This window comes from Erpetoichthys calabaricus, chromosome 4 (assembly GCF_900747795.2).
Source record: "Erpetoichthys calabaricus chromosome 4, fErpCal1.3, whole genome shotgun sequence".
NCBI classification, from domain to species: Eukaryota; Metazoa; Chordata; class Cladistia; order Polypteriformes; family Polypteridae; genus Erpetoichthys; species Erpetoichthys calabaricus.
Window position 1 is genome coordinate 154,947,116 of NC_041397.2, and position 15,982 is coordinate 154,963,097.

Sequence of the window (15,982 nt, forward strand, 5' to 3'; positions counted from 1 at the left end):
TCAATCCTCAAGCATCCTGGAAGTACTGTGGGCTTCCGTTCTCGTGACTCCAAAGTACTTCCGGTTTGTAGGAAAAAAAGGAGTCCCCAGGTCCTTTATTAGCTCCCCCTGGCAGCACCCACCAGGGCTGAGAAAAATGTCCCATGATGTCCTGCAGGAATCCAGAGTACATTTACCGTCCAGGGGGAGCTGCCACCTAGCGTCCTGGGGAGGCAGTGTCCTGGAAAGGCTGCCCTTCTCCACTCTTCCCATTCTGGGACGTCCCGGCCGGATTGAGCTGCCGGCCATCTATAACAATATATAAAATCCAACATCTGTCTGTCTGTATGTCTATCCGCTTTTCACAAGAGAACTACTTAATGGACTAAGATCAAGTTTTTTTCTATAATTTGCTTGAACATTCCGGTTGATTTTGTGACTTCTCTCATTGTGCTATGTATCATAGTTCGCTTGCAGTAACGATTTATTTGGGCAAATCAAGAGACATGCAGTGGGCCGAGGGGGAGAGGGTCGGAGCCCTCCTCACTCACGCACCAGCCTCAGGCCATACCTTTACCACTGCTTAGCTAGCGAACGAGAGTACTACTTAATGGATTTAGATTGGGTTTTTTTTTCTTTTAATTTGCTTGAACATTCCGATTGATTTTGTAATTTCTCACATCGTGCTAAGAATCATAGTTCACTTGCAGGAGTGATATATTTGCAATAATCCGAGACAGAGGCTGCGGGCCAAGGGGAGGGGGAAGCGTGACGTCAGAAATGGGGAGCCAGGCAAGGCCCTCCTCACTGTCCTATTTCACTACTATACGGGCGGAGCCACGGGGGACGGCTAGTTTAAAGATAAAATGCACACATGGGGTTTTGGGACATGTGGTATTGCACACATTTGATTGGCCATCCTTTCCTGATGATAAATGACTCTGAACTAAGTGTTTGATCTTTTAAGTACCTCCACAGCCCTTACTTTCCCATGTTGTAAAACTAATTTGGGTAATTCCTAGTCCTATAGCATTCATCCGTTTGCAGGTTATAAATTAATTAAAACAGGTTCTGTAGTATGTGCTTATTTCCCATTCCCAAATAGTAAAGTAACTGAAAAAGAGCTGAATGGAGCAAATGCATAAATTACAAGTACAATATAAAAGGATGCTTGCAAAGCCTGAAAGTCTTGTAAATTCAGTTCAACCTGATTCGCTTGAGTAAAATTATTAAAATTTAATATAAACATTTTGAAGTTAATAGTTTTACATTTTTCCACAACAGAATAGATATTCTTATGCTTTTTAGTTCTGTTGGAACACTGTGTTAGTCATAGGCAATCTTTATTTAGTGCACTACTACAGGAGAAGAATACCCTTTGAGCCAATATTTTCTACTCCTTCCTTGCAGATAGTTATGTCTCTTCCATCTCAGAGGTTGAATTTTTTTATTGCAATTGTCAGGAAATAGATCACTCAGAAAGCAGTCATCTAGTCAGAAGGACATAATGCACGCTACTTTTAGGCCACCTTTCCCTGAGGTGTGAGAAGATTAGATCCTAAACAAGACTACTCAGTCTCAGTAACAGTGACTGCATCTTACTCCTGCTTCATCCATGTGCTAAACAATCTGGTTGTAACAACGGTCTCTATGTCAGTTTGTGTCTTGGATATTTCAGACATTACAATCTACTAGCTGATCAGAAGGATCTGAAAAAAATTAAAGATACCTGTGTATGGAATCTGTTAGCATGGAGAAAGTGTTGAAAACCAGTTCCGCATGGAATTTCATAGAAGGAGATCATGAAGCAATACAAAGAGGATCAAAACGACTGTAAAAATCCTTCTGCTGTAGCCTTTGTCTGTCTTTATAATCACAGAGGATTACTAAGATCCACTGTTGAATTACTTTAATGTCAGAATCCACACTTTTGGGACACTTAAACTAGAAGCCAGTGCAGCACTCCCACATGTTGTGAATCAGCATCTAATGACTTACTGGCAGAACAGACCACAAGGAAGGCACTGATCTAGGATGATCTGCAAATTATTGTAGACTAGAAATGCAAGTACTCATAATTGGCAAATTTACAATTACCAGTCAACCTACTGCAAAATGCACATGAGAATACAAGAAATATGATAAGCCTGTATCAATATGAGGAGTTTTTATTTCTGTTTTTCAATTCCTGAATAAACTTCACATTCTTTAACTTGTGTTTCAAATACTGTTTCATAAAACAGTGCACTAACAGAGCCAAAAAACTGTGTTCTTAGGAATAATTCTGTTAAAGAAAATTAATGGAAATTCCATTTTTAGTGTGCTAATATCACATTTTATAGACATAGTTTATGTTAAATAAATATTACTGATCCATGACACATGGTTTTGTGATAAATCAGTGCATGTACAGTATACTGAAATGTAAATAGTCTCTGTATTCACAGTATGCTTAAATAGATTCTGGTTGTACGAGACTGCACTCTGATTAACCAGGTTAAGTATTACAATGCAAATCTTAAAATGAATACAGTACTCCAAACAGTGCATCTGATAGTTTACAGTTTTTTTTTCAAAATCATATACATTTTGATGTACAAAACCTTTTCTGGAAATTAAATCTTGTAAAAACACATTTTAATCAGGTTTTCATCTGTTAGGGAAAACAAAATAATCCAAAGATGGATGTCCTTTATTTACATCATGCTGTTTAGTGCAGCTTGGTAGACTGATTAATCTTAACAGCACCATTTTAATTACATTAATCAAAGAACAGATAAATGGTATGATCTGTAAACATCTTTAAGCTTTACTTAATTTAAAAGTTCGAAATAGTTAAAAAAAATTAAAAGTTTGGGTGAATATCTGGTTAATTGAAAAGGTCTTCTCACAGTATACGTAAATTATTATCAGAGATCAAATAAAATTTTAAAAAGTCATATGATCTCATCTCTATAGTAATGCATTGGCACAAATGCTTCAGACTGTCTTAAAGCATTTTGCAGAAAGTAAATTGCATTTTCTTCTTCAGAAATTATTAAAATGGTCTTTTTTGCTGTGGCTGGTGTGATAGCCAGACCTGGAACATTTATAATAGATAATATAATTTGTAAGGTGAGACTGAATCTTAAGTAATTAGGAAAGAAAGGGCAACTTTGAAACAGTTGCATAATTATTAAGCCTATTTGGGTATAAAGGGCAAGCAATAGGTTTCATTTTTGAAATTAGCCAAAACATGATGTAGGCTGGTGGTTCTCAAAGTCATGTGATTCACAAGGTGTGTCATCATATCTGAACAAAGTGACATTTATAGCGCTCAGATCTGGCATTCTGTTATGTACATATATGGTTTTAAAACCTAAATATGTCTACAGTTATCTCATATAAAACATTTGCTTACAATGTTACTTGAGTATCATATTCTCAAACTTACTTTTCTTTACTGCAGTTTTATCTTGCACTATTCTATTCTGCTTATGTTGCTATTAAATATTGTTAACAAGAACTGTATTTTCATTTTTTGTTTTAATTTTTTTTATTATTGCTTGCATTAGTATTTTGCCTTTCATGGCCTCCGTAGAAAACAGAAATAGTACACTAAAGTGACAATTCCACCTAACCTTTATGTAGGAAGTCCATATGATTTTGTTAAAGTGAAGTTGCTTGCCAATGTTCGGACTTCTATTGAATTTTATCTTTTCTGCTGTTACAGCCAGTGAGAACACCTCATAAAAATATGAACACTCTAAATGTTCTCTCTCTTCCCGTGCACTGCTTGCCTCTCACTCTCACTCTCTCTCAACTCAGTGTTCACTCTTTGCTCCATCACTACACTACAGTATATCTGGGATATATTATTTCAAATCCAGCCTTGGCGCAGATCATTTCAGTGTGCAAGAACAGTAAAACTGGAAAAGACCTTTACAAATGTCACTGCAGCTGACAACATACAGTCTAGTTCACATTAACTTCTGCCAGTTTGCCTGCTGCTGCAATAGTTTTAACTTCATATTTTGCTGCATCTTTGTCACAGTAAAAGTTGACTTAGTAACGTCAGTTTGACTCTTAACTAACATTTTCCTTTGCCACAGTAGCAGCTCATCATTACATTTACTTTTCCACTATAGCATTATGGACTGCTCAAACTGACTTTTCTTTCATACAAAATCTTCAAGGCTAATCAGTTAATATGGATCACTGGCTAGAATCTGTGGCTTTAAAACATATCAAGCAACAGTATATTTGAATGCTAGTATTTTTCATGTATATACATACAGTATTTTGGTAAAATAATGTAGAAGTTATGCTGCTAAGTGATTATTGACAGCAGGTGATCCACAGCATCATTGAATCTGGTTTAAGGATAAGTTTGTATTTTTCAAGTCAGTTATTTCTTAATATACATGGTGTATGTGCATTTGCATTGAGAAATTGTGTTCTAAACTTAAGCGTTTTCTACAAATTTAAAAAAATACAGAGCCTGTCCTGGCATTTTATAGTGGAAGCAATGGAGGCATGGGGCTAAAATGGAAAACATAACCCTAAAAATGTATAGAATATGTTAACTTTGCTGTGGTGGGCTGGCGCCCTGCCCGGGGTTTGTTTCCTGCCTTGCGCCCTGTGTTGGCTGGGATTGGCTCCAGCCAGACCCCCGTGACCCTGTAGTTAGGATAGAGCGGGTTGGATAATGGATGGATGGATGTTTACTTTGAAGTAATAAAAGTTTCAATATAATTAAGCATGCCTTCTGAGTTTCCATTGCATGTTTGTGACAGCAAAAGGGATCTGGAAATAATCATCTTATTGCTTATTCCTGGTTCTACCTCATATTTTTCTTGAGGTAAAGATTTGTTTTTTGTCTACTTTTGTGATAGCAGTGGGCTTTGTGAGAGAAGTCCTTGCATAAATATGGAAGTGATCAACATGATAACAAGTATCAAGTCAAGTCAAGTTGGGAAGCATGCACTGGTACAGTGCGTTGCTGCACCCACTACACGTCGAAACAGCTCTGGATCCCGGTTGGCAACCCCCCAGGCAGACATGTGGTCCAGTCCTACCCTCTGGAAATGACCCTCTATCTGCCACAGCCAGGTGTTATGTGGGCAACCCCTTGGCCTGGTCCAGCCACTTGGGTCCACAACAATGAGGATCTTATGAGCCAGATCACCTTCTGGGAAACGCGCCACATGGCCGTAGTGCCGTAACTGATGGTCCCTCACAATGCAGGTAATGTGCCTCATTCGGGACTCCATGCGCAACCGCTCATTCGACACAAAGTCAAACCAACAGTACCCAAGGATTTTCCGGAGAGACACAGTACCAAAGGAGTCCAGTCTTTGTCTCAGGTCACTGGATAGCGTCCATGTCTCACAACCATATAGTAAGACAGGAAGCACCAGGACTCTTAAGACTTGGACCTTCGTCCTTTTGCATAGATATCGGGAGCGCCACACACCCCTTTCCAGCGACCTCATGATCCCCCATGCTCTCCCAATCCGTCTACTGACTTCACAGGAAGAGTCACCAGAGACATGAATGTCACTGCCAAGGTAAGTAAACCTCTCAACAAGGTCAACACTCTCTCTGCAAACAGACACACTGCTGATGGCTGTGCCCAAGAGGTCATTAAAGGCCTGGATCTTGGTTTTTATCCAGGACACTCACAAGCCCAGGCACTCAGACTCCTCACTCAGTCTCTCCATTGGCTCCGCGAAGATCACAGCAACATCAGCAAAGTCAAGATTCGTGAATCTTCTTTCACCAATGGATTCCCCACAGCCACTGTACCCCACGACCTTGCCCAACACCCAGTCCATACAAGCATTGAACAGAGTAGGAGCAAGAACACACCCCTGACAAACCCCAGAATCATCTGGGAAAAATGCAGAGGTCCTTCCTCCACTCTGCATAGCACTCACAGTACCAGTGTACAGGCCAGCCATGCTATCCAGCAACCTTGAGGGGATCCCGCAAACCCTCAGGATGTCCCACAGGGAAGCTCGATCAACTGAGTCGAACATTTTGCGAAAATCGACAAAGGCTGCAAAGAAACTTTGCCGATATTCGCGTTTGCACTCTATGAGAACCCTCAGTGCTAGGATGCGGTCGATGGTAGACTTCTTAGGCGTAAAAGCAGACTGTGCTGGTCGCTGGTAGGTGAGCAAGTGATCACGGATCCTATTGAGGATGACCCTAGCAAGAACCTTACCCGGCACTGAGAGCAGTGTTATCCCCCTGTAGTTGCTGCAATCCAGGCGATCACCCTTCCCTTTCCAGATAGGGACGACAAGTCCAGTTTTCCAGTCAGTTGGGATGATGCCAGTCTCCCAAATGGAAGCAAAGAATGCTTGCAATGCCAGGAGGACAACCTTACCACCAGCCTGTAGAAGTTCACCCCGGATACCACAGATCCCTGCAGCCTTTCCCCCCCCCACTCAGCTGGTTCACCGCCTGTGCAATCTCAGTGAGATGGGGTGGTTCACAGCTAATTGGAGGATCACCCTCAAGAACCGTGGACCCAGAGATAGCCAACGTCCTAGCCGGAGGATCAGCTTTGAACAACTGCTCAAAGTAGCCAGCCCAGTGGGTCACAACTTCAGTGTCATCCGTAAGAACCGTTCCATCAGCTGCCCTGACTGCGACTCTCCGAGGAACAGATTCAGATGTCTGTAATGCTTCAATTCCTCTGTAAGCAGGACGTGGGTCGCTAGACCACAGATGGTGTGTCACTTGCTCACAGATTTCTCTAACAAACACCTTCTCAGTTCCCGGTACAGACCAGAGTTGCCACTGAGCCGTGCGCTGCGACTTCTCTTGATGATATCCAGGGTGCTCTGCGAGATAAAACACCTCCTTCTGGGAACACCGGTAACACCAACACAACCCTCAGCAACCTTCAGGGTCTTGTCACGGAACGTCTCCCACATCACATTAGGATCGGCAGTCGTACCCAAATCTGAAAGTTTCTCACACAAACTGCGTGCAAACTCATTACAAACAGCCTGGTCTTGGAGTCTGGCCAAGTCCAGGCTCATTTTCCTAGCAGGTGGTAACCTACTGGACCTAAGCTGGATCCTAAGAGTGGCAACAACAAGTCTGTGGTCAGAATTCACAAACTGGGCACTTCTGTAGACCCTGCAGTTTTGCAAGAGCCTCCAGCATCTGCCCACATGGATGTGATCGATCTCCTTCAAACGCACCACCAGTATTGGAGTACCAAGTCCAACAATGCAGTTTAGGGGCGCTGGAACCAGGATCCAGCGATTCGCAGCCCCTGACCTTTTGCAAAGTCAAGGAACATTGAGCCACTTTCACCACAGTCACCAGACAATCCTGATAGCCAGCCCTGTCAGTGCCAGTGTCTGCATTGAAGTCACCCATGACCAGAGGAGTGTCACCCCCGTGGGCACCCATCAACCACCGAGCGAAGCTGCAAATAAAATGTCTCCCTCGCCGAGACATCACTCACTGCGGTCGCAGCATACACTGAGACAACAGACAAGGCACCCAGGGAGAGCCGTAATCTGAGTCCCATATTACGCTCGTTGAAAGGAGTGACATCGGACACCATCGGAAGAAGCCAATCAGCTACAGCAACAGCTACTCCCTGAGTATGACAGCCATCAGGACCGACCAGACCAATAAAAGGTGTATCCACCTACAGAGATCTGGCCAGTCCCCGGTCTGCGTAAATCAGAGAGTGCCGCCACTGAAATGCGGAGTTTCCGCAGCTCCTCCAACAGCAGAGGAAGATGATCATCTTGCCGGAGAGACAAGATGTTCCATGCGCCCACCCGTATGGGCCGCCTCAAATTGGGACCCGAGTGCTGCTGTGCAGTAGATGACGCTTCAGCACCACACCAGTTCTGATCCCCAACAGACCTGACCCTATTGGCTCTCCAACGGTTTCGACTCTTCCAGGGATGGGGTTCCCGAGGGCTTTCCCCCATCCCCTTCATGATGCAAGCAGCCTTCCTGTGAGCGGCTGCAGCAGAGCTACTCCCGCAGAGAGCAAAAAGGAGTCCTTTCTGTAGTCTCTGAGCTTTGTGAAGTTTTTTTTACGGTGGCCGGAGTGCTAATCCTACCACCAACCCACATGATTTCCCTGCAAGATGGAGGACCCGCTTGCAGGGCCGGATGCAGTTTAACGTCATACCCAGGGCAGGAACAAGTATGTAACAGGAAAATTTTAGAAAAACCATGCATCTTTGTGGGGTTAAAAGGTCGTTGAAGAAAAAGACAAGCAGTAAGGTACAGCGCACAGCTGATCTTTTTTAAGTTGGCTTAAACTCGTAATATTGTTTTTTTTTGTTTGAAAATGACATGTATAATCTATTTTACAATGTGCATTTAATCTCAAGACACAGATCAAAGCTCGGTAGCTTTCATGACATGAAAAATTGATATATTCAGTAAGTTTTTAAGCTTTTGTTTTACTTTTGGACATCATGCCCAGGGCTGGTGCTACCATTAAGGCGAATTAGGCACTCGCCTAGGGTGCAGATTGTAAGGGGGGTGGGAGGAACCCAGGCGCATGGATTAGCTACCGAATAGTCAGTTGACGCACTAAAAAGCTTGCCTAGGGCCTAGCACTAGCACTGACCATGGCCAGTGATTTCCATTAAAAAATTCTTGGACAGGCTATGTATTTTTTAAACTTTAAAGTACTAGGGTGTTGTACCATGTTAGCCATTATGAATGTAGAGAAAAGCCAAGCAAAATGACACCTTTTATTGGCTAACTAAAAAGATTACAATATGCAAGCTTTCGAGGCAACTCAGGCCCCTTCTTCAGGCAAGATGTAATCACTTTGTAATTAAACATTAAAGAAAATGCTTAATATTAGAACACAATTTTGTGTGGCAAATGCATATATAAAATGTTTGTGAAGAAATAACTTTATGAAATTGTGTTTTCAAGAGAGAGAAGTTTATGTACATGATAGGAAAATTCAGGTTTGTATACAGCCAATTTGTGTAATTTTTCAAAAGATGAAATTAATAACCAAATATACACAAAATCAACAGAAATAACAAAAGTATAAAAAATATTCATTCACAACTAACAATAAAACATACAATACACATTAATTAAGGCTGTAATACAACAGAATATTACCAGATTACCAAGGGTTTACCAACAAAAGCATGCAAGATAAAAGTGAGTCAAAAAAATGGGGAAACAAAAGAGAGCGGTGACAAATGGGTGCATTAAAAATGCAGCAACCAATGCCCACAATTATTGGGTTGTTCTTTCTATTTCAGACAGTTACTGTGGAGAAAAGTGAAGGCATTTAATTTGATCAACACTTACAAAAACAAGAAATCTGTTGCATATTACAATGTTATTAACATTGGGCTTTGTGTTTTCTGATGACATTCATGCTGCTCAATACTTATAAACATAACAAATGTGAGATCACAGTAGGAAACAGGAAATGTGATTTTGTTTATTATTTTAAACTATTGTAATATTATGTCATGAAATGTTATGAAAAGTTATGAAATGTCAGGATTAGGAATCAGTATGGACAAGGCAAAAAAAAAATGCTACTCTGAATTGGAAAGTTCCAGAAAGTGCTAAGCAGATGCAGAGATTTGTTGGATTCTATTGTTAGATAGATAGATAGATAGATAGATAGATAGATAGATAGATAGATAGATAGATAGATAGATAGATAGATAGATAGATAGATAGATAGATAGATAGATAGATAGATAGATAGATAGATAGATAGATAGATAGATAGATAGATAGAGATAACAACAACAACAACATTTATTTATATAGCACATTTTCATACAAAAAGTAGCTCAAAGTGCTTTACATAATGAAGAAAAGAAGAATAAAAGACAAATAAGAAATTAAAATAAGACAACCTTAGTTAACATAAAAAGGAGTAAGGTCCGATGGCCAGGGTGGACAGAAAAAACAAAAAAAAACTCCAGAAGGCTGGAGAAAAAAATAAAATCTGTAGGGGTTCCAGGCCACGAGACCACCCAGTCCCCTTTGGGCATTCTACTAACATAAATGAAATAGTCCTCTTTGTAGTTAGGGTTCTCACAGAGTCACTTGATGCTGATGGTTATACAGACTTCTGGCTTTTAATCCATCCATCATTTGTTGGAACATCATGGTGCTTTGGGTAGATGGTGGTGGCACAAGCCACCACAATAGGACACCGGAAAAGGAAACAGAAGAGAGAGTATGGGTTAGTACAAATTTTGAATGAATAGTTATTATAATGAATTGGATATACAGAGTGTCAGGATTAAATTACAGTGAAGTTATGAGAAGGCCATGTTAAAGTAATGTGTTTTCAGTAGTTTTTTAAAGTGCTCCACTGTATTAGCCTGGCGAATTCCTACTGGCAGGCTATTCCAGATTTTAGGTGCATAACAGCAGAAGGCCGCCTCACCACTTCTTTTAAGTTTTGCTCTTGGAATTCTAAGGAGACACTCAGTTGAGGATCTGAGGTTGCGATTTGGAATATAAGGTGTCAGACATTCGATATATAAGACGGGGCGAGATTATTTAAAGCTTTATAAACCATAAGCAGAATTTTAAAGTCAATTCTGAATGACACAGGTAACCAGTGTAGTGACATCAAAACTGGAGAAATGTGTTCGGATTTTCTTTTCCTGGTAAGGATTCTAGCAGCTGCATTCTGCACTAATTGCAAACGATTGATGTCTTTTTTGGGTAGTCCTGAGAGGAGTGCATTACAGTAATCTAGCCGACTAAAGACAAACGCATGAACTAATTTCTCTGCATCTTTCGATGATATAAGAGGTCTAACTTTTGCTATGTTCCTTAGGTGAAAAAATGCTGTCCTAGTGATCTTATTATATGCGATTTAAAATTCAGATTACAATCAACGGTTACCCCTAAGCTTTTTACCTCCGATTTGACTTTTAATCCTAATGCATCCAGTTTATTTCTAATAGCCTCATTGTATCCATTATTGCCAATCACTAAGATTTCGGTTTTTTCTTTATTTAATTTGAGAAAGTTGCTATTCATCCATTCTTAGATACAGGTTAGACATTGTGTTAGCGAATCAAGAGATTTGGGGGTCATCAGGTGCTATTGATAAATACAGCTGTGTGTCATCAGCATAGCTGTGGTAGCTCACGTTATGTCCCGAGATAATCTGACCTAATGGAAGCATGTAGATTGAGAAGAGCAGCGGACCCAGGATAGAGCCTTGTGGAACACCATATAGAATATCATGTGTCTTTGAGTTATAATTACCACAACTAACAAAGAATTTTCTCCCTGCCAGGTAGGATTCAAACCAATTTAAGACACTGCCAGAGAGGCCCCACCCATTGACTAAGGCGATTCTTAAGAATATTATGATCAATGGTGTCAAATGCGGCACTCAAATCTAAGAGGATGAGAACAGATAAATGGCCTCTGTCTGCATTTACCCGCAAGTCATTTACTACTTTAACGAGTGCAGTTTCTGTGCTGTGATTTGTTCTAAAACCAGACTGAAATTTATCAAGAATAGCATGTTTATTGAGGTGCTCATTTAACTGCATAATGACTGCCTTCTCTAGAATTTTACTTAAGAAAGGCAGGTTAGAGATGGGTCTATAATTTTCAAGAGCAGAGGGGTCGAGATTATTTTTTCTTAAGTAGGGGTTTAACTACCGCAGTCTTAAGACAGTCTGAGAAGACCCCCATATCTAATGACGAATTTACTATGTCAAGAACATTATCAATAAGCACACCCGATACTTCTTTGAAAAAATTTGTTGGTATTGGGTCAAGGGCACAGGTGGATGGTTTCATTTGAGAAATTATTTTATGTAAATCAGGTAAATCTATCCTAGTGAAAGACTCTAATTTATTTATTATGGAGTACTGGGGTTTCGGAGGATCCTTAGTGTTGGGGAGATATACTATGTTATTTCTAATATCATTAATTTTTTGATTGAAAAATACAGCGATAGCCTCACAGGTTTTACTGGAAGTACTTAGGAGGCATTCCTTTGAGTTACCTGGGTTTAACAGATGATCAATTGTCGAAAATAAGACTCTGGGATTACTAGCATTGTTATTTATAATCTTAGAGAAATAGCAGCGCCTCTCAAGACGGACTGTGTTATTGTATTCTGTTATTTTAACTTTTAATATCTCATAGTCAATAGTTAGTTTAGTCTTCCTCCATTTACGCTCAGCTCTACGGCATGTTCTCTTTAAATCAGACACTCTTTGGGTCTTCCAAGGTATAACAATGCTAGAAGATTTTTTAACTGTCTTTTCAGGTGCAACTATGTCAACAGCAGCCCTCACTTTAGTATTAAATCTTTCCACCCTTACTATTTACATTCTCCTCGCTATTATAGTTGGCGCTATAAACGGACTGATTGGTTAGAATGTTTGTAAGTTTTAAAGTTGCTGATGAGTCAAAGAAGCGTTTTTTAACAATATGCTTCTCATGTGTGTTTTCTATCATTATTTCTATATTAAAAAGTAGAAGAAAATGGTCTGAAAGACCCGTATCAATGACCTGCTTTATATCAACTTTTAGTCCTTTAGTAATTACTAAGTCTAACGTATGACCTGCTTTATGTGTAGGCTGATTAACGAGCTGTCTCAAATCAAAAGAGTCCAGGAGGTTCATAAATTCTTTTACTTTTTGGTCACATTGATTATCTACATGAAAATTAAAGTCGCCGACTATTAAGAGTGCGTCATAGTTCGTAATTAAGATTGACATCAAGTCAGAGAATTTCTCAAAGAAAGACACGTTGAATTTAGGAGGTCTATACACGGATAATACTAGAACGTGAGAATCTCCCTGAATAACAATGGCGAGATACTCAAAAGACTTGAACTTACCAAAACTGATATTTTTACATTTTAACCTGCTAGAGTAAATGTTTGCTAATCCGCCACCTCTCTTTCCTTGGCGATCAGCACGAGTAAAACTGTAATCCGGAGGCGCAGATTCGATTAAAACAGCTGCGCCATCTGAGCTAAGCCACGTTTCACTTAGTGCAATAAAATCTTTTTTTTTTCACTAATAATGTCGTTGATAAAAAACGTCTTGTTAGTTAAAGCTCTAATATTTAATAGTGCCATATTCAATGTTTCGGAGGAGCAGAGATGAATACTATGTGCGTTATTGATATAGGGAACAGGAATTAAGTTATTTTTATTAGCGCCGCTCTGTGTGTATTTTTTGTTTAATCTATGATCTGTTTTTACAGTTTTAATACATTCTTCATCTAAAGTAGTAACTTTAATTAAATTATTGGCGTTTATGTCGTATTGCCTAGATTTTCTATGTGCATTAAGATTGGTTATTACAGTATTTATGTTGCGCACTTTTATGGAAGATTTTTTTAAACAATTATCATGACCAAACACAGGAGTGGCATTTCGGAAGGGGGTAAAAGCAGAGATAGATAGTCAAGATAAACGAATTACCTTCGATATGTTTTCGGAGAGGACCCCGGGCGCCGAAGCTGTTCGGATGCAGGCCATCTCGCTTGAAGAAACGCGGTCTTTCCCAAAAGAGGTCCCAGTTGTTAATGAACCCGATGTCTTGATTCTTGCAGAAGCCCTGCAGCCAGTTGTTTAAACCAAGCAGACGACTGTAATACTCGTTTGATCGTCTGACGAGAGGGAGTGGACCCGAGATGAAGATCTTTGCCGATGGGGTCCTCTCCTTTGTGTCTTTAATTAATGCAGTGAAGTCTGCCTTGAGGATCTCCGACTGTCGGTGCCTTATGTCGTTTACGCCAGCATGTATAACAATGGCTCCAACTGCCCTGTTCTTGTAGATCGCCGGTGCACGTCTCGTCACATCTCGGACACGAGCACCGGGAAAACAAGAAACAAAAGATTTTCTATTAGGGCAAGTGATATTGAGGTTCCTAACAATAGAATCACCTACCACAATTACATCACCAGGAGCTGAAGGTGAACTGGGGACGCTTAGAGGGTCAAACCGGTTCTGGGTTACGATGCTTGCCTGTGCCGATGGAGGTGTTCTGGCCTTGAACCCCCGCCTGCATAGCTGAAATACACCGAGGTCATCATCGGTGTCGCTCCTACGAGGCGCGGGGGGTGAAGGTGACTTGCGCGGCACAACGCGGGGTTGATGTTACGCCGATAACAGATGGCGAGGACGGTTTATCCAACAGCCGAGCCTTCAGATCTCTGAGGTATCTTCGTCTGGACAGAAGATTCTGAATCTGTTCATCGAGTGCCTGGAGTTCCGCGACTACAGTTGCAATGCGATTCCCCTCACTGTCGGCCATTGTCCGCTTCTGCTTTTGCTTCCGCTTCCGCTTCGTGCCGGATTTTTCATCTGAAAACACATCGAAAAAATACAAATAACTATTCCAAAAAAGATGCAATCCGTCCAACCCACTTTACCGAGTCAGCGTTTTAAATGTTCAATATTAATCCAGAACGTCACCCAGCCGTCAGCGTCCTGCTGGGCGGATGAACTCTTATATCTATCTTAGATAGATAGATAGATAGATAGATAGATAGATAGATAGATAAGATAGATAGATAGATAGATAGATAGATAGATAGATAGATAGATAGATAGATAGATAGATAGATAGATAGATAGATAGATAGATACTTTATTATTGATGGTTTATTAAGAATTTTAGTCCATTCATCGTTCCTATTACTATCTTTACTAAGAAAAGTCACCATACATTTATTTGGGCAACTCAAGTCTAGAATTCATTTGATAAAATAATTATTGACCTTTACATTATAGTTTAAGTTCAAAGTTGATGGGGCTGGCAGTAGAGTTGGGTCAGTTCTCTCAAAACATTTCACAGATTCTAGAATGTTACATCTATGCCCTGTTTAAAGTAAATAGATGACCTCTAATTGAACAGAACTATGGTGTGTGAAATTTCCATTTATTAGCAACTAAGCCATCTTTGGAAAAATCTGAGCTGGTCAACCCATTAGGTGACATAGCTGGTCATCTAGGGCATTCTCATTCATGTGGTGCCATTTAGATAAGTTAAGGGGAACTCCAAGCCATTTGAGGTCTCATAGTACTTATTAGGTAAGTTGAGGGGTGTCCCTCCTCCCCCACTGGGTTCCATATGGGCTTCAACTGTCAAAAGGAACAATGGTGTCATTGGTTGGAAGGTGCTATATATCCATTTGTGATTTAAGTAGATCACAAGAATCTGGTGTATATCAAGGCAGCAAAACATTTAAATTCTAGAAAGGCTAAATGGGTGTTATTTTTAGTGGGTTTAATTTTGTGTTTCTTTAACACTAGAATTACCAAAGCCTACGAAAAAACTTGTAGATCCGTTCCACCTTAAATCGCTTCACACCTCTCCATCCACATCTTTTGTCCTGTAAATGTGTTGATAAGCAGCAAGCAGCCTACTATCACATCCCCCCAGCACCGCACAGTTTTCTCAGCTCAAGTCGGTTTACCTGCATGTCAGTTGCTTAGAGTTGTATAGAGTGAGAAGTCAAGCAAAATTACACCTTTTATAAATACTATATGGTTATTTGGAACACATGCATTTCACGTGTGTTCCGTGTCTACAACAATCTATATAAACACATCGTTAAAACAGAAGTGTTCATGTTTTAGAAATAATTGACAAAATGTTGGCATGACGTGTTTAATGTGTGAAGCCTGAAGTCCAAATATCAAATAAACACTTTTCACAAAAGGTACAAATATAACAGAACAAGTGCGCTTCTATTCAAGAATATAACTGCAGAAAAAGAACCCGCGTTAGGGTGCAACATTCTCACCCTTTCAATACGATCGCTTCGGTGGTGCAACGGTATCATCTGTTGATTGGTAATCCAAACTTCACGGGTTCAACCCCCTGGATGATTCCATTTTGAGAAGTGAGCTGCTCTTATTCTTACTATCTTAGAATAAAAACACACATTTGATTTGAGCCTGTAACAGCTGGTGTAAATTTATGATACTTGTAAAGGTTAGCTTTGTTTTTTTTATTCAGTTTTATTCTCTCAG